This window comes from Phacochoerus africanus, chromosome X (genome assembly GCF_016906955.1).
Source record: "Phacochoerus africanus isolate WHEZ1 chromosome X, ROS_Pafr_v1, whole genome shotgun sequence".
NCBI classification, from domain to species: domain Eukaryota; kingdom Metazoa; phylum Chordata; class Mammalia; order Artiodactyla; family Suidae; genus Phacochoerus; species Phacochoerus africanus.
The window spans coordinates 23,096,133-23,122,262 of NC_062560.1; the positions used below are offsets into that span (position 1 = coordinate 23,096,133).

The window sequence follows — 26,130 nt, forward strand, 5'->3', positions numbered from 1 at the left end:
GTGTTGCAAGACATGTTTCCTTGAAAACTCCATCTTGTCCTTCTTTACTTTATCCCATCTTCTTGTCTTACTTTATCCCGTCTTCCTTCTTGGAAAAACAGTCACAGTGCTGGTAAATGACTTAAGTTTAAGAGCAAAGACCTAAAGGCATAAGTGACTTAAGCTTAAGAACTGTTATGTGCCTAGAGGTCAGAGTAAGAGCTTAACCCTTTACCACCTAAGTGGCTTTTTAAATAGTAAAAGAATAGTAAACAAACCCTGTATCATCCACCCATAGCCACTCCTCACTTGATCTCAGAATAAAAGCAGTGTGGTTTCTTGAGGCAGGGCGCTCTTGGTCCCTGAGACCTTGAGTTCCCTGGCTCCCACCTCTACTTAAGATAAATGTCTCTGTGTCTTGTTTTGTGTTAACTATTTTTCCTTAAGTTCTTCAGCCCCATCCTGCTGAGTTGGCCCCGGCAATTGGGCTTCATGCTCAGCAGGGTCAAAGGATGACAGTGCCCCCAGAGACCAGCTCACAGGAAATTCCCTTTCTCAGAAGTCCTGTAAGGAGTTCTAGATAAACCCTACTGGTGATACCTTCATATACAGTCTTACAAATCATTGTGTGTTATACTGAAGTATTGTTTATCTCATAATGTTACCTAATTCTCACTTGTAACCGTGATATTTATCTCTCATGCTGTCAATCAACTCACCAGCCAGATTTGGGAAAATCAGTTCATACCCCCAGGGTCCTTCCACTTTCTTATATCATCTTCCACCCACTCAGACCAGCTTCTGCCTCCACCACTCCACTAAAACTGAGTTATGTTTCCATATGTTTATTAGATACACAGAAGGATCTTTTAGAGCAGTGGTCCTTGATCAGGAGAGATTTTTTTGCCCCTCCCCCACAAGGTGATTTTGCAGTGTTTTGACTGTCACAAGTTGGAGGGTGCTCCTGGCATCTGGTGGGTAGAGACCAGGGATGCTGCTAAACATCCTACGATGCACAGGAAAACCCCACACAACAAAGAATTATCCACTCCAAAATGTCAATACTACCAAGGTTGAGCATTTTGTTTTAGGGCAAAGATGGATCTTTGAGACACAGAGTACAATTGAAAATGGGCAAAGAATCTGAATAGATATTTCTCCAAAGAAGATATACAAATGGCCAATGAACACACTAAAAAAATGCTCAACAGCATAAGCCATTAGGGAAATGCCAATCAAAGCCAAAATAAGGGAGTTCTCTGGTGGCTCAATGGGTTAAGGATCTGGTGTCACAGCAGCTGCTCAGGTTGCTGCTGTGGCATGGGTTTGATCCCTGGCCCAGGAACTTCCCCATGCGGCCGTAATAAAACACAATGAGATACCACTCTGTACCACTAGAATGGCTATAGTTTTTTTTTTTTAATGGAAAATAACAACTATTGGTGAGTATATGGAGAAATTGGAACCCTCACACATTGCTGGTGGGAATACAAGATGGTGCAGCCTCTTTGGAAAGCAGTTTGGAAATTCCTTTAAAAGTTAAAAGTAGAGGAAGTTCCTCTTGTGGTCAGCAGTAATGAGCCCGACTAGTATTCATGAAGATGCAGGTTCAATCCCTGGCCTCGCTCAGTGGGTTAAACGATCCAGCATTGCCATGTGCTGTGGTGTAGGTGGCAAACGCAGCTCAGATCCCACGTTGCTGTGGCTGTGGTGTAGTCCAGCAGCTACAGCTTTGATTCAACCCCTAGCCTGGGAACTTCCATATGCTACAGGTGCAGCCCTTAAAAAGCACACACACAAAAAAAAGTTAAAAGTAGAGTTAACTATTAGAACTAGCAATTCCACTCCTAGGTATATACCCAAGAGAACTGAAAACATGTCCACAAAAAAAACTTATACACGAATGTAATAACAGCATTATTCACAATAACCAAGAAGTGAAAACCACTCAAATGTCCACTGACTGATGAATGGAGAAACAAGGTGGTAGAGCCACACAATGCAATGTTATTTGACCACAAAAAAGAACAGAGTACCAAAATATGTTACAATGTGACTGAACCTTGATAACATGCTAAATGAAAGAAGCCAGACACAAAAGACCACGTACTGTAAATCCATATGACAGAAAGTAGATTAGTACTTGCCTGGTGCTGGGGATATTGGAAAGGAATGGAGAATGACCGCCTAGTTCCCATTGTGGCTCAGCAGGTTACGAACCTGACTAGTATCCATGAGGATGTGGGTTTGATCCCTGGCCTTGTTCAGTGGGTTAAGGATCTGGAGTTGCCATGAGATATGGTGTACGTCGCAGATGCGTCTCAGATCTGGCATTGCTGTGGCTGTGGCAGCTGGAGCTCCGATTTGACCCCTTGCCTGGGAACTTCCATATGCCACAGGTGTGGCACTAAAAGAAAAAAAAAAAGAATATTAACGGCTTCTTTGGAGGGATGATGAAAAATTAAATTGGGTTGATGGTTGCATAACTTAGTAAAAAAAAGTTTTACCCCCCCCAAAAAAAATGTTTACCAAAAAAAAAGCCTCACTGACTTACACACTTTAAAATGTGAGTTATATATATATATTTTTCTATTATCTCTATTTATTTCCTCTCTGATCTTTATTATCTCCTTCCTTCTGCTGACTTTGTTTTATTTGCTCTTTTTTCTCTAATTCTTTTAAGTAGTGGGTTAAGTTGTTGATTTTTTTTTTGTCTTTTTGCCTTTTCTTGGGCCGCTCCCATGGCATATGGAGGTTCCCAGGCTAGAGGTCTAATTGGACCTGTAGCCGCCGGCCTACACCACAGCCACAGCAACGCGGGATCCCTAACCCACTGAGCAAGGCCAGGGACCAAACCCGCAACCTCATGGTTCCTAGTCGGATTCGTTAACCGCTGAGCCACGACGGGAACTCCCTAGGTTGTTAATTTGAGATTTTTCTTGTTTTTAAAGAAGGCCTGTATCTCTATGAACTTCCCTCTAAGAACTGCTTTTGCTGCATCCCATAGATTTTGTATGGTTCTGTTCTATATCATTAAAAGAGTGACTCTTTCAGTCTCTAGAATACCTATCCCAAAGTAGGTGCTCATTAAATAATGTAGTACCCCTGAAGCATGGAAGACAAAAGATTTCCTTCCTGCTCTGATTACTATAGTAACAATTTATGCCCCAAAGGCCACAGTAGTGATTCCCTTAAACAACCTCTACATGAACTAACCTGCAGAATTAACCAACACTCTCCATTTCCCCTAAGTGTCCTAAGACTTCTGGCTAAGTAGGTAAGCTACTCTTGAGAATGCCTGGATACTTTTGCTTCCTCCAGTTGAATAGTACATTTTCTAAGACTTAACTAAACTTCTTTCCAGATCCATTTATGCCTATTGTACTTGTGATTGTGATATAATTTAATTAAATGTTACATAAATTGATAAAATGATGAACAAAAGAGTTTCTTTTAAGAAATTAAGTTATTTTAGAAAGACAAGATAAACCTTGTGACTTTTTAAAATCGCTGTTGAGGGAGTTCCCACTTTGGCATAACATGTTAAGGATTTGGCATTGTCTCTGCAGTGGCTTGGGTCACTGCTGAGGTACGGGTTTGATCCCCAGCCTGGTGCAGTGGGTTAAGGATCCAGCATTGTTGCAGCTGTGGCATAGGTCAAAGGTGTGGCTGATTCTTTCCCTGGCCAGGGAACTGCCATATGCCATGAGTGTGGCCAAAATATATATATAATGATAAAATAAAATTGCTGTTGAATTAGGTGACAACAAGATGACTGTAAAAGAAAGGCAACAAAATCCCCCCCAATCTAGGATTCTATACTCAAGAGTGTTTTGAAAGTAACTTGTTTTCACTTAATTTAGAACAAACTAAAAATGGAAATCAGAGACACTGCCTATGTGTATGCCTAATGAAAAAAAGGAAAACAGAGTTCTAATCGGTGGCCCAATTAAAGGATTGGAAAATCAACAGTATATTTATTTTAAATTTAAATAAAATGTTTAATGTATATATTTATCATTTTAAAAAACAAGTCTCCATTATAACTATGTTATTTTTCAATTAATTGACCTACTGGTCTACATTGTATAGGGTAGGAAGACTTCCATGCTTCTCAGGGATTATAACTCTCTCCTACGTTGTATAATGGAGAAAACCCTACAAAATTATTTTATTAATGCTCCATTTCGTATTGAATTCCTCGTGTGATATTTAAGAAAGTCCTTCAGTTGCCATCCTAAGGAAAAGTAGGGTAGCCACACAGAAAAGAATTTATGGGACAGATGTGATACAAGTCTTACCCATGTCTCTTGGAGGCTGATCCAGCTCTCCCCATTTGGGGGGAAGCTGAGGAAGAGCTGTAGAGAGTGAGTCTACCCTCTCTAGTATCTCTAAGTAAGTCCCACCTGGTCTTCAGATATCACAAACCTACAGCAACCCTCGGAGTCTGGCAGGATTTGGGGTGGAGAGCCTTATAAACAATGATGACATTTTTGTTGCTAGTGTTCATGTCAATCAATGTAGAGGCTAGAGTCAAACTGAAGTTGATCCATGCAACACAGATCTGTCTGAAAGGCTGGGCTGAAACTCAATCGTTCTCCTACATGACCTAGAGATGACCTTAGATGGACAAACTCAAGACTCTTCCTGGGCAAGGAGAATACAAAGTAAACACAGATATACATTCTTTTCACTTATTCAGCAAACATTTATTAAATATCTATAGTCCATCAGGAACCAAATATGAATGTGATGTTTCCACTCTCGAAGAATATATAGAGTAAAAACATATATGTAAGGCAAACTCTCAAGGACTGATTATTTTAGTGAATATAATGGTACTGTTAAAAAGTCTAATCAGGAGTTCCCTTGTGGCACAGCAGGTTAAGGATCTGGCATTGTCACTGCAGCAGCTCAGGTTGCTGCTATGGCACAAGTTTAATCCTTTTGTGGCCAAAAAGAAATTTAAAAAATAAATAAATATCATTTTGGAGTTCCTACAGTGCATTAATGATCTGGTGTTTCTGTGGTGCACAGGTTTGATCCCCAGCTCAGCGCAATGGGTTAAGGATCTGGCATTACCACAGGTGTGGCACAGGTCACAGCTGCTGTTTGGATTCAACCTCTGGCCCAGGAACTTCCACATACTGTGGGTGTAGCCGAAAAAAAATTTCTCATCATACTGGTATTTGCTTTCAAAAGAATTATATAAATGCTTCTCAGGAGTTCCCATTGTGGCTCAGCTATGATAACAAACCAGACTAGTAACCATGAGGATGTGGGTTAAGGATCTGGCAATTCCATGAGCTGTGGTGCAGGTCACAGAGGCTGCTCAGACACTGTGTTGCTGTGGCTGTGGCATAGGCTGGAAGCTACAGCCCCGATTCAACCCCTAGCCTGGGAAATTCCATGTGCCGTGGGTGCAGCCCTAAAAAAAACAATGAATGAATGAATGAATGATGCTTCTGTAGTTTTTGTTTATGACTTAATGGAACTGAGAAAGACAGCTTTAAAAAAGATATTGTTTTTCGTTTTGTCCTGTGCCATATGGTCCAACTTTTAAAAGTCCTTTTTTTCCTGAGTGTGTGTGTGTGTGAGACAGAGAGAGAGAGGTGGGGGCAGAGGGAAAGGGAGAGGGGATTTGTAGCTTGTAGCTTGCAGAAAGACAGAGAAATTTTAAAATGTCCTAATATCTGGGGCCAGACTAAAATAAAGAATATGTCTTCACATTATGAGGTCTCATTGTGAGAATGGGGCAAGATTAATTTTATGCCAGTTCTTGTGCATTCTTTACTCCATGTTATTTGGGATCTGGCTCCAAGTCCTTTAGAATAAAGGAAAAAAAATGAGAGACCAGTAAGACTCCTTTTCTCCCCACAGTTCCCAGGGCTGGGAAGGCCAAGGGAACCCCAGGTTTCAAACACTCCCAGGTCCAGCCTCTCACTCCCATCTCTCTGCATGCTAACTAAGCCAGTGAGGTTTCCTAAATGTGAGATAGTCAAGGTTTGCCTTAGAGGACCACACTGGCTGGGGCTCTATAGTTTAGGGAGAGACATTAGTGTCTTCTAAAGAACTTTACACTCACTTGTCTCAGGAATGGAGCATGTGCATCACTTCTTAACTTTCAGAGTAAGAAGTATCAGCAGAGCAGCCTATGGCAGTGATGATACACCTGCTAATTGGGTTAAGAGGACATGTGACCCTTGGGTCAGTCTACTATGCAGTTTCCAAAGGGGACAAGGACTGTGCTGAGTTAGCTGAAGGCTGTGCAAATAAATGCCTGTTCCCGTAATATTGAGATTTGTCTGCAGGAATTACAGAAGGCTGAGCAGGTAAGCACCTAATGGCATTTTGGAACAAAAAGTAAAAATGTAACATCTACTCTCCCTTTAAGTGGCTTTGAAAAAAAAATGCTCAGATAGTTGAGGTGGTTTTCTTTTTGGCACATTTGTTGAGTTTTTCCAATGGTCCTGACTCTGCCACAGATCCAGGAGCTGGCAAAGGCTTGATAACAAAGCGATCTCTTTCTAGCCTTTCCCGAATCAAAGACTGGTTCCCACAGGTGGCAGGGAAAAAATACTCAGATTTCTAAACCTCAGAAATCTGGAGGGTTCTAAATTGTTTAATTCCCTCTAAATAAAGACTAAATATTCAACATACACTTATGTTGTTTCTATTAATTAAACGTTATACACATTTTCCTTAAAGAAGATAAGGAAGTGACAAATCATATTCTTTGAAACTTACTGCTAAATTGAGGACCTGAGTTTTATTTTTTCTAAAAAGACATTGATATTTGGTATGGTCAAACCAAGCAAGTTGCAAGAAGCCACCTCAGCTAAAGATTTAGGAATCCAAGTGCCATTCTTCTCTAAATAACCCAAAATTCTCTTCATCTATCCTAGTACCTGGAACCAGCACAATATTTAGCAAATGTGTTCAACATAAACATTCGAGGACTGATCGACCTAACCCATGACTAGTGCCCTAGGAAGGTAACTGCTCCTTCTGAAGGAGCTGGCAGATTTCATTTCCAATCCTGGGGCTGGATGGCACGCCTCACCCCCACCCCTCACCTGAATGCCCAGCAAACATCTCTCACCCCCACCCCTCCCCTGAATGCCCAGTAAATATCTCTTTCTCACAAACAGGAAGCCCTTATCTCAGCATGAAGACTTTGCAGCAAAGACTGGTAAAGGGAAAAGAAGAAATGAAAGACAGAGAGAGTTTTCATTTTGATCCATGAACTCTTTGTAGAAAATCAGAGTCAACTCCATTGAGTGGCATCTTGAAAGAACGGTCTCTGTGAGCCAATCAAGAGATTTTTCTGGAACCCCTCCCATGTACCAGGCTCTCTGAGGAGCCCACAGGAGCACTCCTGCCAGGGAATTCTGGGTATAGTGGAAGAAGCAAGGAATTAGATCCTGAGCCAGTAAAATTTTCAGCATCAAAGTATTCTATGCTACCAATTTACTTTGTGATCCAAAGTAAGAAAGGAAGGTAAGTTAGCAGGAGAAGGTGATTTTACATAGAATTTAGGAATAGCAGAAAGAACTAGCTAGCCACATTATTTCCTACCAGGGCACTTTAGGGGATCTTGGTTATAATGAATATATAAAAAATGTATTATTAGCATATCAATTGCTTGCATCTAAGTGAGAGCTTTTGGAGTTATTTGATGGTGCTTAAAAATCTTTGGTCTCTGAAGTGCATTTAATGTCTCCTTGACTCTTATCTATATTATTAGTTTGCAGATCAAATTTAACTTGGTGCTATGCAAATGAAGAAACTTGAAATAAATGAGATTTTATGGCAAAATTTTAAATCCATATTACTTTAACAGAAATGCAATATATTTTGAGAAAATGTGTCAACATACCTAAAAGAGATATTGTGGCTTAAAGCAGCACTATCCAATAGTATCTTCTGCAATGCTGGAATATTCTGTATCTGGACTATCCAAACAAGGTAAACAGTAGCCACATGTGACTATTTTTTTTTTTTCTTTTTAGGGCCACACCTGTGACATGTGGAAGAGGCAAGGGGGTCGAATCTGAGTTGCAGCTGCTGGCCTACACCACTGCCACAGCAATGGGATCCGAGCCACATCTGCGACCTATGCCTCAGCTTACAACAACGCCAGATCCTTAACCCACTGAGGGAGGCCAGGGGTTGAACCTACATCCTCATGCACAATATGTTGGGTTTTTAACCCACTGAGCCACAACAGGAACTCCCATGCATGTGACAATTGAGTACCTGAAAGGTGGCTAGTATGATTGAAAAACTAAACTTGATATTTTATTTAATTATAATTAATTAAAATTTAAAGTTATATGTGGCCAGTGGCTACCTTAATTGACAGTGTAGATTTAAAAAGTGAAACTGGATTCCAAGAACCTGAATTCCAGCCCTCTCCTTACTACCTTGGACAATTTACGTAACCTCTGAGAGCCTCAATTTTCACTTGAAAATAAGAATAAAAATAATATCAACCTCACAGCATTTGGGAAAGAGGAATTGAGATAATGTTCAGGCATTCTCCTATTTCCAAATAAATGCCAATCAAATACTAAAGTATTTGTAGTAAAGTAATATGCAGAAAATGAATATCCATTTTTTTTTTTTTTGGCTGCCCCGTGGCATAGGGAGTTCCCGGGCTAGGGATCAAACATGAGTCTTAGTTACGACCTAAGCTACAGCTGCGGCAATGCCAGATCCTTAACCCTCTGTGCTGAGCTGGGGATCAAACCTGTGTCCCAGTGCTCCCAAGACGCCGCAATCCCATTGTGCCACTGTAGGAACTCCCAACTCCTTCATTTAAAGGGAATTCTCATTCTTAGATTAAAAATATAGTTGACACTTGAACAACATGGGTTTGAACTGTGTGGGTCCACTTACATGTGGATTTTTTTGAGAATAAATATTATAGGCCTTCCCGTCGTGGCGCAGTGGTTAATGAATCCGACTAGGAACCATGAGGTTGCAGGTTCGGTCCCTGCCCTTGCTCAGTGGGTTAAGGATCCCAAGTTGCCGTGAGCTGTGGTGTAGGCCGCAGACATGGCTCGGATCCCACATTGCTGTGGCTCTGGGGTAGGCTGGCGGCTATAGCTCCGATTAGACCCCTAGCCTGGGAACCTCCATATGCCGCGGGAACGGCCCAAGAAATGGCAAAAAGACAAAAAAATAAATAAATATTACAGTACTATGCAATTCATGATTGGTTGAACAATCCTCAGACATTGAGGGCAGACTAAGTTATACTCTGATTGTTTAAGGGTAGTTATATTATTAAATTCATAATTAACCTCACTGTTCAGATATAATATTTAGTGATGATGCTCATAACTATTAGCTGATAGACCAGCACCATTAGCAATAGCCAGAGATGTCACGTGTCAGCTTAGGGGTGCCCCAAAAGGCTGGCAGTTAGAAAGTTATATTTACAGAAATTGGGGTCAGCTTCTATATGAAAAGTATACTGAGAACTGAAAAGCATGACTAAAATGTTAATGCAGTCACTTCTTTATTATTGTTATAATTAATACCGTAATTCATCTTGTTTAGCCAAGAAGGCTAAATAAACTCATTCCATTTAACTCTGAGAAACTGAGGCACAAACGAACAGTGGTTAGGAGTTTGAGCACTTTCACTGAATATAATCACATGAAGTAAGGCATGTAACGTACTTGGACAGGGCAGGTCACCTACTACGAACTAAAATGTCAGCTATTATTCTGATAATAAGTGATGGTATTAGTCGATCGTGAGATTAGAAAGCCTCTGGCTATTTTTCAATTCACAACGGGTATGGGGATACAGAGTAGTATTTAGGCAGATTTAATTCTACATGACCGTACACAGAAGGATCAAACCAGTTTTTCATATCTGTCCCAGTCTAGAACTGAATCTAGCTGTTTTGATACCACTTCAAATCTATTTTTGGAATGAGGCCTGAATGAGTGAATAAATGAATGCATGACCACAATGCCTCCCGATTCCCCAGTAACTCGGTAAAAGGAGATGGTAACATTCATGAGTCTTCAACACACCAAATCTGAGATATCATGGGGAGGCGATAATATGGGCAAGGGACAGATGGGGGGACATGGTCTACCAGTCATGTAGCTCAAGTGCCTGGTGGATATCACCCCGGCCACTTTCTAAGGCCTATGTGCTTTAACCAGCCATTCCAGGGCAACTCCAAGGCACCTGGTAAAGTTTTGAAGGAGTGCTGGGACAGGGAAGAGCAGGGCCAGCGTCCCAAGGCATGAGAAACCAACCACTCTCTGGGGAGTGGTGTAAAACCAGCTTTACTTTGAAGCAGAAATTACATCACTGCTGGGCCTAATCTCTTCTTGACCTCATTTAGAATCCTTCCTACTTATTTGGTCCCACCACCTCGACTTTTTCCATCTAGAACTCATTTGGTTTAATAGGGCTCCACTAAGATGCACATTTCCCCTAGGAACCCTCGCCCCCAAGTAAAAGACCACAGTAGGTAGTATCACTTACAGGATAGCTGCACTGCAAGGAATTCACAAGTGGATGTTCTGGTCAGGATTTTGTGACTTTACTACTAGAAGATTTTCTCAACTTATAAGATAATGAACATTTTGTCAAAACATTTCTCCAGTGCCCTCAGGCTCCCACACCATCATTCTTGGTCTTGAATTACATACATTTACTCATACTGACTTGACCTTTTTTTCCTTTTTTACCTTTTTAAAAAAAATTTTTTTTAATTGAAGTGTAGTTGTTTTATAATGGTGTGTTAGTTTCTGGTGTACAGCCAAGTGATTAAGTTTTTTTTTTAATATATATATGTTCTTTTTCAGATTCTTTTCTATTAGAGGTTATTACAAGATATTGAAGATAGTTCCCTATGCTATAGAGTAGGTTCTTGTTGATTATGTATTTCATATATATTGGTGCATATCTATTTAACCTTTTTTTTTAGAAAAAGAATTTGAGGGAGTTCCTGTCGTGGCTCAGTGGTTAACGAATCCGACTAGGAACCATGAGCTTGGGTTCGATCCCTGGCCTCGCTCAGTGGGTTAAGGATCCCATGTTGCTGTGGCTGTGGCGTAGGCCAGTGGCTACAGCTCCGATTAGACCCCTAGCCTGGGAACTTCCATGTGCCGAGGTTGTGGCCCTAGAAAAGACAAAAAAAAAAAAGAAAAAAGAAAAAGAATTTGTCCTCATGATCTAATGCCGTCCACAATGCTTGCACCTTAGTCAGGGGATAAAGAATCATTAACCACAGTTTTTCTTTTTTTTTTTTTTTTAAATCACCTTAAGATGGAGAGGATATTTCTATTTTGAGAGTGATTCCATTAATTATCACAGGTCCACTACACTCACAAATGCACAGTACTTTGGTTTTTGAACCTACTTTGATAATCAAAGAGGCAAAAATCAGTAAGAAAGCAAGTACAGGAGTTCCCGTCGTGGCGCAGTGGTTAACGAATCCAACTAGGAACCATGAGGTTGTGGGTTCGATCCCTGCCCTTGCTCAGTGGGTTAACGATCCGGCGTTGATGTGAGCTGTGTGGTGTAGGTTGCAGACGCAACTCGGATCCAGCGTTGCTGTGGCTCTGGCGTAGGCTGGTGGCTACAGCTCCAATTCGACCCCCGGCCTGGGAACCTCCATATGCCGCGGGAGCGGCCCAAGAAATAGCAACAACAACAACAACAACAAAAAAGACAAAAGACAAAAAAAAAAAAAAGAAAGCAAGTACATTACCTTGCCCCAGAATTTGGGAGGGCAACTGTCCCTGGTGTCCTCTTTCATGGTGCATTCCTGGTGACCCACCATGTCTGCTCCTGACCTGCCTTCCCTCCTTTTTTAGAGTCCTCTCTTCCCTTTGGAGTTCTTTTGCATCACGGGGTGAAAGTTTTCTTTCTCCGGGTTTATGGGAGCACCTGACCAAAGGTTCAGCGTAAACTCCAAGGAGCTAGTCGTGTCCCAGGGATTGAATGAGCAGAGATCCAAGTTGCCGGGTGCTCTTGCTGTCTTGGCCACAAGCCTCCTCTTGTCCCCTCTGGGCTGTGGTTCATTAACAATTACTGTGCTCTGCACTGGCGCGACGATGGCCTGTTGTGTGGGGACAGGCTGGTTGTGGTGAAAGCTGCACTCGTGAAAAAGGCCATTGTTTGACCTACCCTGTCCCTCGCTGGAGCTATGGCAACAAATTCTGTTGGCGAATTAACTATGTCATTGTGTGACGCCTCGACTGATTATGCTCCTGGAATGACAAACTTTCTCTCTCTTTTTCAAGATGAAAAGTGGTCAAGACCTTAAAGTGTTAATATACAACTCAGCACTTCCTTCAAATAGGTGAATAGAGATGGAGAAAATAAATCTCTCAGATGCACTTTGTGTCTAATAAAACATTTCATCTCTTCCCAGGAGCTCTTCTAAGCACCTCTGGCAATGAATTTGTGCATTTTAACAATGTTGAATCTTCACAACTTGTGTTAAGGTAATTTCCCCTCAGATAACGCTGTGGGTTAAAAGAACGCTTTAAATATGCATGTGCTTTGGGCTGGCTCTGAAAAAAATTCTTTTTAAATCTGGCTACAGCAAAGCACTGTGGGAACTCTGGCTGCTGTTATCATGAGTACCACAACACAGTTCAGAAAAACAACTAAACCACATAAACATTTCCTATCCTGGCAGGAAAACTCTTAGTTACTTTCTTAAATATTCCATCTTCTGGACAGTAAAACTTGGTCTCCTCAGTCCAAGGATCCTTTCAAGCTTTCTGTCCATCTGTCCATCCATCCATCCATCCATCCCACGCTTTCTCTGTCCAAGTGTTGTGCTGGTTGCAGGGGGAGTTCTGTCAGTGAATTTGCTGCTAGTTTCCTAGCATGGGAGTATGTAGTAGACTGATAGGGTAAGCTGGAATTCCATTCCCAAGGATCTCTTTCCTTTAGCTCCAAGTCAGAGTTGGCCAAAAGAGGAATTTGCACAAGCTTTGGAAGACATGAGAGTGAAAAGAGTGGCTGGGCGTGGCAACCAACAGAGGAGAAGTGACAGTGGGTCCTAGCTTGTCCTCACTCTGTGTCCAGATCTTTTTCCCAACTGCTGATACTGTTGCCCAAGAGCAGCCCAGGGCCACCATTGGATGTATATGTAGCCCCAAAGAGCTTCCCATCGCTTCTCTTAGGCTTCCTTCTCCACTTTGGCAGCTGGATGTGCAGGGCTTCTGACTCCCAGGTGGATGGCCTCTTCCATCCTCCAACCCCCTTCCCTGGACCTTCCTTACCCCAGCCTCTCCCATGATGGGCCAGGTCTATTTCCTATCATAAGTCCTTTCTTCCATGGCTCATAGTGGTTCTGCTTCCCTGACGGAACTAGGACTGATACACTCATTTTTCCACATGGTACAAAGACTGTTAGGAGAGGATCCTCAGCATGCAGGGGTAGTTTAGAGGGTAACAGGGAGGAAACCCATAGAACTTGTGTCTAGAAGCCACTGCAGAACCCAGGGAAACAGATGTTATATTTGCATGGGACCGCTGCCTCCAGATCCCAATAGCCTTCACCCTGCAACACTTCTTTTCAGATCTAAGCATTTCTGCAGATACCTCTTCTTTCTCCCTTCCTATATCTTCCTTCATCCTCATTTTTTTTTTGTCTTTTTGCTATTTCTTGGGCTGCTCCCACGGCATATGGGAGGTTCCCAGGCTAGGGGTCTAATCGGAGCTGTAGCTGCCAGCCTATGCCAGAGCCACAGCAACGCGGGATCCGAGCCACGTCTGTGACCTACACCACAGCTCACGGCAACGCTGGATCCTTAACCCACTGAGCAAGGCCAGGGATCGAACCTGCAACCTCATGGTTCCTAGTCGGATACATTAACCACTGCGCCACGACAGGAACTCCTCATCCTCATTCTTATCCCCCACGGATCATCCCTGAAAGAGGCTAGCATTAGATATCCGAGGTAAGCCATATTCCCAGGATGGGTTCCAGGCAGTAAACTAAAAGAAGGAAAAAAAAAGAAGAAGCAAATCCTGTGCACATTATTTCTTCTAGAGTGAGTCACCAGGTCCACTGAAATGATGGCCCACCTTGATGCAGCACAGATTGCCTCAAACAGACGGTTTCTCTGAATCTAAACTAAAGCTTGGTTCAGCTGTCAGGAAGACATCACCAATCTCTATTTGCACTGTCCTGCTCATCTCAGTAATGGAAAAATCACTCTGTGTCATCAAGGCCCAACGGTTCACAAGAGAGGCTTGTTTTGAAATTGCCTCTTATTGTCATCCATTAGAATAACAGAGCATTTGATTATATTTTCAAGCTTCTTGTCTCACATCCAAAAGAAGAATCACTGCCAGTCTATTCCCTCAGTTAATTCCTGATTGGAGTAGGTGATTATTTGTCATAAGCATGAGAAAGTTGAGAGGGTAGTCTTGATTAATTCTGATTACAAAGCAAATAGCATGGTAAAAGGGCTACCAATACAACTATGTATTGTATTCTTACCAGAGACCCAGTTTGGTCAGTTAAGCTGTTTACCCTTGGATTATGAAGGTGTCTATTATCTGAACGCTTACCAGTAGCTTTCTGGAGTCTTCTCTTCTTTTGGGAGCCTCTTGAACTACAATGGTCTCAGGAGAGTCCTATTAACAATTCCCTGCAGTCTACCACAAGGGGCGCTCCAGAGCTCTGAGAGTGGTGTCAGTGGGTGGAGCCTAGCTGCCCAGGCCTACATAGTTAGAAATGGGTGGGCAACAGGTCTCCCATGCGGCATTTTGTGTGAATTAGAAAAAGGTGCTTCTCCTCGAAAAGCAGCCCCATTTGGTGAGCAAGGGGAGGGCTGGATTTCAGCCCTATTCTTACAGTCTGTGGGGAGCCTTTGCAGCCCCTGACACCCAGAGAAAAGGAGGCTGTTGGGGAAGCAAACTGTGTTATCTCTATCACAGGAGATACACACCTGTATTGGAGAGATAAGTGTCCTCGTGGCCCAGGAGGTGTTCTACTCTGGGAGATGTGGATGGTCACCTAGGCCTCAGCTTCAGAGTTGGCGAAATCACCCTCATTTTGCATGAACTCCCCAGAAGCGTTCTGTTGGCTTTCTAGTACCTCACTAGTGGGCAGGATGTGCCCTGGGTCATGGCCTTGGGGGCCATGTTTAAGATGGCTCTACTTTGGGAGTTCCCGCTGTAGCTCAGTGAAAACAAATCCGACTAGTATTTGTGAGGATGTGGGTTCAATCTCTGGCCTTGCTCAGTGGGTTAAGGATCTGGTGTTTCTGTGACTGGTGGTGTAGGTCACAGATGTGGCTCAGAACTGGCATTGCAGTAGCTGTGGCAGTGGCATAGGTCGGCAGCTACATCTCTGATTCAACCCCTAGCCTGGGAACCTCCATATGCCATGGGTGCTGCCCTAAAAAAAAAAAAAAAAAAAGCCCCCCCCCCCCTTTGGCTCTCCTCCTCTAAGGAGTCCATGAGATCATGGGGACAGGGTGCATGCCTGGAGACCCCCCCCCCCGCTTGTGGAACACTCTGGAGTTCTCTGCCAAAATGTCCTCATCCTGTTTGCAGTGTGTGGCCTCTTCCTCAGGGCCACACTCCTGAGGAGTAACCTCACTGCAGAGATGCATAACCCTGGGCACGAGGGGTTGTCAAGCTTTTAGCAGGAAAACATGAACAGAATCTAGATATGTGGGCTGGCCCTACCCTGTGGTGTGGTACAGAGGAGGGACTCTGGCTCTGCCCCCACCTCACACACACACACTCACAGTCTGTTAGCTTAATTTCAAACAATACAGAATTTAGATATTTAGACACATGATATATGGGCCTCCATTTTTTTTTTTGACTTTTTTTTTTTGGTCTTTTTGCCATTTCTAGGGCTGCTTCTGCGGCATATGGAGGTTCCCAGGCTAGGGGTCTAATCAGAGCTGTAGCCGCCGGCCTACGCCAGAGCCACAGCAACGCGGGATCCAAGCTGTGTCTGCAACCTACACCACAGCTCACGGCAACGCCGGATCCTTAACCCACTGAGCAAGGCCAGGGATCGAACCCTCAATCTCATGGTTCCTAGTCGGATTCATTAACCACTGAGCCACGACAGCTACTCCTGGGCCTCCATTTATATTCTTGTCCTGACCCCACAAATATTCAGTGCTGGCCCATCTAGAAGTATTCTAACTTACTGTAGAAATTAATGAATTAATTATCATTTCTGGTTATTTTAATTACAGTTAATTACAGGTAGTTTGTCATCAAAAGTCTGATCATCTCAATGTATGAATAATATTATTTCCTGAATCTTAGTGGCTGAGGGCTAGATTCTGGACTGAGGTGAAATAGTTTGTTCCTTCCAGCATGGTTCTAAGTATGAGTAGTTGCTTTGAAAATAATTGTTAAATGAATAAATCAATCCCTGCAGCATTTCGTTAAGTGACCATCATCCTTTGCTGTGTGAATGCCAGGTAACTGGGCTTAGAACCACTATGACTGATGAGTTCATCCAAGGCTATTTTGGGGGTCTTAGTCTTGAGATGAAGCCAGGGGGCAGATGAGATGGCAGCTTCTTTGGACCTGAAGTAAAGCGACTACCTGTGACTCCCTGGCTTGTTGCTTTTCCTGCTCCCCTGGCATTATCTCACAACTGTTCTGAAAAAGGAATGCAAAGTATGAGCTTTGCATTTCCAAAGTATGGACTGAAAACACAGTCCAATGATATCAAGACATATCCAAGTTCAAGTCTAGAATGTAGGTATTTTGCATATATTACTCTTTCCAGTGGATTTTCTTGAGCATCAACTTTGTGTCAAGCTCTCAACCAGGTGGAAAATGAAGGCAATTACAGAAGTACCAGTCTTCATGGAATTACAAATTAGTATATGAGGTGTGTTAAACTGAACATTTCCCTGACTTAAACAATTTATTTTACCACCCCTAACTCATCATTCTCTATTCCTTCTGCTCCAGCTTTGTTTTGCTTCATAATATCTACCGCCAAGGGACATATGCTTATTGGTTTATTATCTATCTCTCCCAGCAAAATGGAAGGGCAGGGACCTCACTTCACTGCTGATATCCTCAGTGCCTGGCATATATTAAGTGCTCAATAAACATTTTGTCAATGAACAAATTAATTTGGCACCGAGGTTGCACTATTTTCTTCCTGAGCTGTTTGGCTTTGAGGGGATAGACCGTACAAGGAAAAGCAATTTGATTTGACACTGAGAGGTACTCCTGAAAGGACTGGAGGCAAATAAGTAATTCTGAGGATGGTGTTTCAATCTGAAGAACAGCTGGTGTCAAACAAAAAGAAGTGCACTGAGAAGTTGTAGGGAACCAAGACCTTCGGAATTTATTATCTTTCTTTTTAGGCACACAAGAGTTTTAATTTGCAGTAACTTGCTAAAACAACCAAGTTTCAAGCGAAAAAGAGTGTCTGTTGATCCATTTGGACCATTAACAAAACTTCTCTAAAATGTGAGAGTGATAAGCCAAGTAACTAAGAAATTGTTTTTTTCCTCTCACCTCATAGTTATTATTTTAATGGCTTTCTGGGGTTTTGCAGACATTTTTCTCCCTAACAGAAAAATTGACTTTCTGCCTGGTATAAAACTCAGAAGAAGTGGACATGATCTATTTTGTAACTGCCTCTATCTTTCCCATGGCTTTTTGCTGTTTACCAGCAACCCTTTCATGATGTGTGTTTCATCATTTATGTGTTTGACCTGAGGGCCTGGCTCATTTTATCTTTGCCCTTTTCTTTTTCTTCTCCTCCATTCTTTCTCACCTACCAAACTTCAGCTGTGAATCTGAAGTTATTTTGTGGGAGGGGGCCACAAGATTTCTAAGAACTTTGCCTGCAAACATTCCTGACTATGGACAATGCAACTGCATCGACTGGTGATTATAAGAGAAATATGTATAGATGTCCTGTGAAAATATATGAAGAGAACAACATGTAACACTTCCAAATTTCAATTGAAGAAAATGAACTCAAATGTCTTGAAATCAATCAAGGTAAGTTAAGAAACTGTGTGCAGAGGTCTTGGAATCTAACCCAAGATGCCAATTTAGAAATGGCTTTGCTTCTCTCCACACCAGGCTCCAAAGGAAAACAAAATGTTGGCTGGCTTAGCAGAAGCATTTCAAACTCCTCTCCACATAAAGGACAATTCAGCAGAAGTGCCAAAGAAAGAAAATTCTGTTCCCGCAGGGTTCGGTCCCTGCCCTTGCTACCTGCCATGGTTGAGGGAAGGGAAAGACAGTCATCTGTTTCGGGCTGGCATTAAAATCTTAGATAGTAACGGACAATCGGAAATTGAAATTTAAAAGCCAGTTTAAAACATCATGAAAAACATAAAATACTTAAGGACAAATTTCATAAAATGTGCGGTAGGTGTGCGTACTGAGAACTATAAAAGACTCCTGAGAAAAATTAACAAAAACCCACAAAAAGGGAGAGATGTACCATGTTCATAGTTTGAAAGACTGAATTGTTAAAATATTATTTTCTCCAAATTAATCTATAGATTTAATATAATCCCAGTCAAAATCCCAGAAAACCTTTTGATAGAAATTGACTACCTGATTCTAAAAATCATATGGGAGGCAAAAGACCCCAATTAGTCAAAATAATTTTGAAAAAGAAGAATGATATTGGAGAACTCAGACCTCTTGATTTTATACTTACTATAAAGTTACAGTAGTCAAGATAGTGTGGTATTGCCATTAGTACAGACATAGATAAATGGAAGAAAAGAGAAAACCCAGAAATAGACCCACATATATGTGATAGATTGATAAAAGTGTCAAGATTCAATAGTAAAAAACTGTCCTTAGAAGAAATCATGCCCTTCATAACAGCATTATTAACAAAAACCAAAAGCTGGAAGCAATCAACATGTGGTGTATCTATCTATATATCTGTATCTCTCTATATATATGATGGATTATTATTCAACCTTAAAAAGGAAGGAAATTCTGGAGTTCCCGTTGTGGCGCAGTGATTAACGAATCCGACTAGGAACCATGAGGTTGAGGGTTCGGTCCCTGCCCTTGCTCAGTGGGTTAGGGATCCGGCGTTGCCGTGAGCTGTGGTGTAGGTTGCAGACGCGGCTCGGATCTCGCGTTGCTGTGGCTCTGCCTTCGGCCTGCGGCTACAGCTCCGATTGGACCCCTAGCCTGGGAACCTCCATATGCCGCGGGAGCGGCCCAAGAAATAGCAAAAAGACAAAAAAAATAAATAAATAAATAAAGGGAAGGAAATTCTAACACATGCTACAGCGTGGATGAAACTAAGGACATTACGCTAAGTGAAATAAGCCAGTTATGCCCCCCGAATCCTATGCGATTCTACTTACACGAGGTACCTAGAGCAATCAAATTCATAGAGGCAGAAAGTAGGTGGTTATCAGGGGCTGCAGGGAGGGAGGAATGAGGAGTTATTAAATAATGGGCATAGAGTTTCAACTTGAGATGGTGAAAAAGTTCTGGAGATTGGTTGCACAATAATGTGAATGTACTTAACACTACCGAACTGTACACTTTAAAAAGGTTATTATTAAGATATTATTAACTGGCCCAACATTGTAAATCAACTATACTTGAATAACATTTTTTTTTTTAAAAAAAGATCATTATTATTGGAGTTCCCATCGTGGTGCAGTGGAAACAAATACGACTAGGAACCATGAGGTTGTGGGTTCGATTCCTGGCCTCACTCAGTGGGTTGAGGATCCGGCATTGCCATGAGCTGTGGTGTAGGTCACATACGTGCGTGGCTCAGATCTGGCGTTGCTGTGGCTCTGGCATAGGCCAGCAGCTACAGCTCCGATTAGACCCCTAGCCTGGGAACCTCCATATGCCACTAGTGCAGCCCTAAAAAGACACACACACACACACACACACACATAAGATCGTTATTATTAAGCAGTGTGCTCAGCGTGCAGCAAATATGTCTCTTGTTTCAACAGTGTTCGGAGCCAGCAGACCCTGGGACATCCCTTGCTCCAGCCTCCAACCACCCTCCAACCTTTTTTCCAGTCTCAACCATCGGATCCCTCAGCCATCCTTGGTCTCTGGACCAGCCAACACCATTTTTTGAGCTTAGCTCTTCATTGAAGATCAAGCATGAGCTCCAAGATTCTTCAGAATTATTCCACCCAGATAGGAGCTGATCTGTGGGTCCCGACACCTACCTCTCTCCGGGCTTCTATTTCCACTGCGAAGACGTGGCTCTGGAGCTCCTGGGCCACTTCTCCTGCAACTTGGCCGAGGTGAAGTGCGAGTTCGCCCGGCCTCCCTTGAAACCGCAAAACCAGCGCGGCGGCCGCGCCCTCTTCCAGGACGTGCAGAGCCATCTCAGGATGCGTGGGTCAAACCCGGGACGCCCTGGAAGCCGCCTGCTCGTGGAGAAGAACCTGACCCCGAGGCCCTCTGGACCCACATGCCCGGTTCCGCCTGCGCAGACCCCCCCCCCCCGCCCCCCCAGCTCTCTGCTTCCTGGGCAGCCGCTTCCTGGGTGAGCAGGTGAAGCTCATCGAGAAGAGGGGCGACCACCTGACCCACCACAGCAACGCGCCTGGTCCCTGGGCGGGGCCGGCTGGTGTCTATTTCAAAGGCTCATCCTCAAGCAGGACTTGGAGCCTCCCAAGCCCAGTGGCCTTTGAGGAGCCCCTTAGGGGTCAGGGCTTCTGCTTGAAGCCCCTCTCTGCCACCTCTAGGCAGCTTTTTAACCAACCACTCTGGAACCCTCTCCCAAGCCTTGAACCAAAGGGAAGCAATAAAGCTTTGCAACAAGAACAAAAATCATTATTACGATGATAAAGTTCACATTGTGTATTAAATTTTAAAAGTGCTAGAACGATTTAATATCTACGTGGAAAAAATGAACCTCTATTCTTATCTCACATCGTACACAAAATTTAACCAAGAAATAAATGGATCATAGATGTGGATGTAAAAGCCATAAGATTTCTAAAATAAAACATAGGAGAAAATCTGTGTGACCTTGGGTTTTGCAGAAATTTCTTAGATAGGACACAAAAAGCATGAACTGTAAGACAGGGAAATGGATAAACTGAACTACACCAAAAATAAAGAACTTTTACTTAAATAAAAATTGTAATAAAATTTTTAATTTTTAACAAGTAAAAAACTTTGAGTCTTTAAAGACAGTTAAGAAAAAGAAAAGGTAAGCCAGAGTGTGAGAAAAGATTTGCAAAACACATATTTATAAAGGATTTTTAGTTAGGATGTATAAAAATTGTGGTAATTTAGTAACTGGACAAATAACTCAAATTTTTAAAAATGAGCAAAAGATTTGCACAAATACTTCATCAAAGAACGTTTACAAAAGATGGCCAAGTGAATCTTACATGTAAAGTGCGTGGACGTTGTGGCTACCATCCTTACACCAAGAAAACTATGGGTAAACAAAATCAATGACTTTTCTTAGACAAGAAAATTCTTAAAAAGAACTGAGAAAACAGAGCAAATTGCCATCCCCAAATCTGGAGAGATAGGCACATACAGATAATCACAGCTGAGATCTGCTTACCTGGAAAAGAAGCTTCCGGAACCATCATCTGGTGGGAACACTTAAATGGTAATCTTGATGGATTGCTGGGGGCTGTGTGTGGACTGGCAAGAAATTAAGAAATTCCTGGGGGAGGGGGCACTGCCATCAGATGGAGGACCACAACTTTTGTGTTTTTTTCCTCCAGGAACCCACCAGATTCACATCTTGAGGTTCCAAGAAAAATCCCCTGGGGGCTGTGGCAGGGGAAGAGGAAGAGTAACCATCAGGAAACCCTTCTAGAATATTCTCTAACACTAAGGCCTACTCTCCAGAGGAAAGATTTTGTCAGAGGACAAGACTTTGTCAAAGGGTGATACTGCAATATTATCCCAGCTTGGGAAAGGGAATTTTAGCCCTCTCCAGCCTTCCTGTTTCAGCTGAGGAAAAATAAAAACAACCATAGTCAAGAGGGGACAAGACTTCAAGGAAGTAGATTATAACTGCTGCAGTCAGGGAAAGGGAACAATATCAAAATATCAGTAGAAGAAAGAGAAAAAAGGCAGAAGAAACATTGGAAGTAATAGTGGCCGAGAACTTTCCAGAGTACATTAATATGACAAGCACAAAACCACAGATCCAGGAAACGCAGAAAGCACCAAGCAGGAAAAATACCAAAACAAGCAAACAAATTAAAACACACACACACACACACACCCCTAAGAACATCAAAGTGCAAAAAAAGCCCACCCAAAACATAAACAAAAACAACCCCAAACCACCCACAAAACAAAAACCCAAAAACAAAAGATCTTGAAGGAAATCAGAGGTGGAGAGTAAGGGGTGGGAAATGACTTATAGAAGAGTAAGGATGAGAATTATAGTGGGCCTCTCAGCAGAAACCATGTAGTAAGTGTCCTGAGTCCCAATTTCCAATGTGTGAGTGGGCCATTTTCCCACAGTAACAAACAATTCTTGAACACTAGCAAGGTGTCACACAGGATAGGATGGAGAACTTGGAAGTACGCACTATAAGGTACCTACATTACACAGAGAAAGGGAGTTCCTGTTGTGGCTCAGGGGGTTAAGAATAAGACAGTGTCCGTGAAGATGGGGGATCTATTCCTGGCCTCCCTCAGTGGGTTAAGGATCTGACTTTTCCACAAGTCATGGTGTAGGTGGCAGATGTGGCTCAGATTCCCAGTTTCTGGGGCTGTTCCTAGGCCAGCAGCTGCCCCTCTGATTCGACCCCTAGCAGGGAAACTTCCATATGCCACTCCGCCAAAAAATAAACACAAAAAATGGGAGAAAGGGGAAAGGAGAGAAACAAAGAACAAATTCATCAAAGAGAAAACACTTGCAAATACCCAAGAAGCACACAAAAGACACCCAACCACCGTTAGTCATCAGGGAAGAGCAAGTTAAAACTCACAATAAGATACTAACACATAATCACTAGAAAGAAAATTAAAACAAAAACTGAGTGTTCCCATTGTGGCGCAGGGGAAACAAGTCTGACTAGTGAACCATGAGGTTGTGGGTTCAGTCCCTGACCTTGCTTGGTGCGTTAAGAATCTGGTGTTGCCATGAGCTGTGGTGTAGGCTGCAGACTCAGCTTGGATCCTGCGTTGCTGGGGCTTTGGTGTAGGCTGGCAGCTGCCGGTCCGATTTGACCCCTAGCTTGGGAACTTCTATATGCTGCAAAAAAAAAAAAAAAAAAAAAAAAAAAAGTAAACATATACTTAACACATGACTCAGCAATTCCACTCCTGTCTTTACCCAAGAGAAAGGAAACGTCCATATAAAGATCTGCACACAAATTAGAGAAATGGAGAACAGGTTATTATTTGCCGATGGGATAGGGGACCACATAGGACAGGAGCAGATATGGCTATATAAGGGCAACATAAAGGATCCCTAGAGATGGAAATGTCCTTTATCTTGACTGTATCAACACGCATATCCGGTTGTGATATAATTTTGTGAGATATTGCCAAGAGGAGACACTGAGTAAAGGGTATGTGGACTTTTTCTGTATTATTTCTCATAACTGCATGTGAATTTACAACTATCTCAAAAATTTAAAAATGTAAGGCAGTCTACTACATGTAAAAAACAGATATTGATGGGAATTTTTAGAAACATTGTATTAAAGAGATATAGATATAACATAGCAAGTGATCAAATGTGACCCACCATTGATTATATATGCCAATAGAGGGAAATGAAAATAAAGAACAATCAAGACATAATCTTTGTTTTTGATCTAAGGATAATATATATGGTTTTGAAAAGTGTCAGATGTATGCACATATATAACTTTTCAGCAGACTTACCTTGCTAGTAATGTCTGGTCTAGGGGGTATGTTCCTCCCCCACTTTCGAACACGACTTGTGTTTCCAGGATGAGCTTTTTAAGGAGATGATTATAAAACAAATTATCGACTGTGCTTGAACTATTAATGACTGGGCAAATTTGTCTCACTGGTGGAAATTATTCAATAAATAGTTAAGGTCCAAGGGAAACAAAATGTAAGCTGTCTTTACTGTAGAAGGAACACAGAGGGAAGTATGATGAGCAAGGAGCGATGACTGTGGTCACTAAAACTTCATTTCCTAAACCCAAACCACAGAGACCATCAGACTAGGGTTTCTATTGGTGACAGCTGCTTAACGATAGGGGTGGTTTCACATTGTTTCTAATAAAGCTAGTGCTGGCCTTGGATAAGCGTCTTTTAAATAACCTAGATATCATTCAATTCATAGGAAGTCACAGCAATAAATGCTGTAAGCTACTAAAGAGTCAAAGTCTTGAGAACAGGTGGGAAACGAGCCCTCCTTCCTCATGGAAAGAGGTGTGTCCAGGTATATCTGACCATGTATTGTTGGACTGGATATTTCTGTCCAGATTACTCATACTGCTGGTGACTCTGAAAGGTCTGGCAATACCTTGTCTAGACCACTCGTTCTCTACTTGGGCAGCAAAATAGAATCCCAGCCTCTGAAATTCTGATTTAATAGGTCCAGGGGGCATTGGAACTTTGAAAAACTGCTTAGATGATTCTAACTTGCAGCCAAAGTTGATAACCTCTGCTCTAAGTTTTATAGAACACTGGCCATTAGTAAATTAAGAAACTCTCATGCTGCCATTCTCTGCTAAAATTCACTATTGAATGGCCATGCCATCAATGTTCTAACTCATAATTATTTCTTAACTTTGTTCCAATACCTTTAATAATTTCCCAGAAGAATTCCGGTTTGCCAGTCCCAAGTGCTAGTTTATGCTGCTGATTTAAAAGATTCTGAAGCATTAGTACAGCTATTTGTATTTGGGGTCAGGTTTTTTTTTTTTCTGTTTTGTTTTTTTGGTCTTTTTTGCTATTTCTTGGGCCGCTCCCGTGGCATATGGAGGTTCCCTGGCCAGGGGTCTAATCGGAGCTGTAGCCACTGGCCTACGCCAGAGCCACAGCAACGCGGGATCCGAGCCGCGTCTGCAACCTACACCACAGCTCACGGCAATGCCGGATCGTTAACCCACTGAGCAAGGGCAGGGACCGAACCCGCCACCTCATGGTTCCTCGTCGGATTCGTTAACCACTGCGCCACGACGGGAACTCCCGGGGTCAGGTTTTATTCACGATGACATTGCATGTTTACGCTATGAGCCAGCGCTCAATTATCACAAAAGATTTGCCCATTGGTCGATAATTCATGTCGAATCACTTGAGGGCATAACTTTGCTCTCTGAGGGGGCTGGGGGGAGCAGGACCAAGAGTATTATGCACAAGTGGATTTGCGAAAAGTGTTCAGATGCTTTGACTTCAATGGTAAAATGAATTCTACATAAAGTGTTACTCAAAGATGGTTACTTCTTATTCTAAATTCTTGGTTTAATTCGTGCTCTGTAAGATATACATGCACACGTCTCTGTTTTTATCGGCGAAAAATAAATACGATGCATACATTGCATGCACTGTACCATACACCAGTCTAATGCCCTTTCATAAGTTTGATATTTTTCAGTCCAGGCCAGATGCTTTATCAATTTTTCTACGTTTTGAATACATGTGATTGTTTCCTCAGGGTTAGATTCAGGTTAAACACTATTTGCAAGAAGACTATTAGGTGATGATGGCCTTTATCCAAGTGCATCACATCAAGAGGCATCTAATTGCCTCGCGTTGGTGATGCTACTTTTGATCTTTTGGTTAAGTTGGTGCATATATTATAAATCACACAGCGACTGTGCTCGCGCTCAGAGAAGCAAAGTCAGGCAAGACTCAGAGGGCGCAGCAGGAGGCAGTCGCTTTCCCAGGCTCCTGGGAAACCGGTTCAACCACGCCCACTTTACTGCCCGCCCGCGCCTCTTTTCTCGGAAAGTCAACCCTCAGAACCAGAGAGCCCCTACTCGAACGTGCTCAAATCTTTTCCCATTAGTATGGGTGCGCCTGCGCAGCGAGTCTCCAGGCAGCTCCTTTCCAGCGCCCGACCGCTCCCTTTTTCTGCTCTTCTCGGCCTCCCCTCCGCTCGCGCTTTCCCTAAGGGGTCATCACGGGGCGCCAAACGCGCGCCCGCGGGAAGGCCGGGGGCGGGGCGCGGCGCGGCACGGCACGTCAGTGGCCTTCCGGGCGGAAGTCCGCAGCCTC

At 42.7% G+C, this 26,130-nt stretch overlaps 1 non-coding gene and 1 pseudogene across 1 annotated transcript; both read left to right on the forward strand.

Annotated features, from left to right (window-relative positions):
- Window positions 1-6,399: 6,399 nt before the first annotated feature.
- On the forward strand, window positions 6,400-6,543 carry LOC125119013 (small nucleolar RNA SNORA12). The gene has a single exon (XR_007132977.1). It is a non-coding gene; the product is annotated as a small nucleolar RNA SNORA12 (small nucleolar RNA).
- A 13,607-nt stretch (window positions 6,544-20,150) lies between these two features.
- LOC125117967 (ferritin light chain-like) lies at window positions 20,151-20,790 on the forward strand (annotated as a pseudogene).
- The last annotated feature ends 5,340 nt before the right edge of the window (window positions 20,791-26,130 follow it).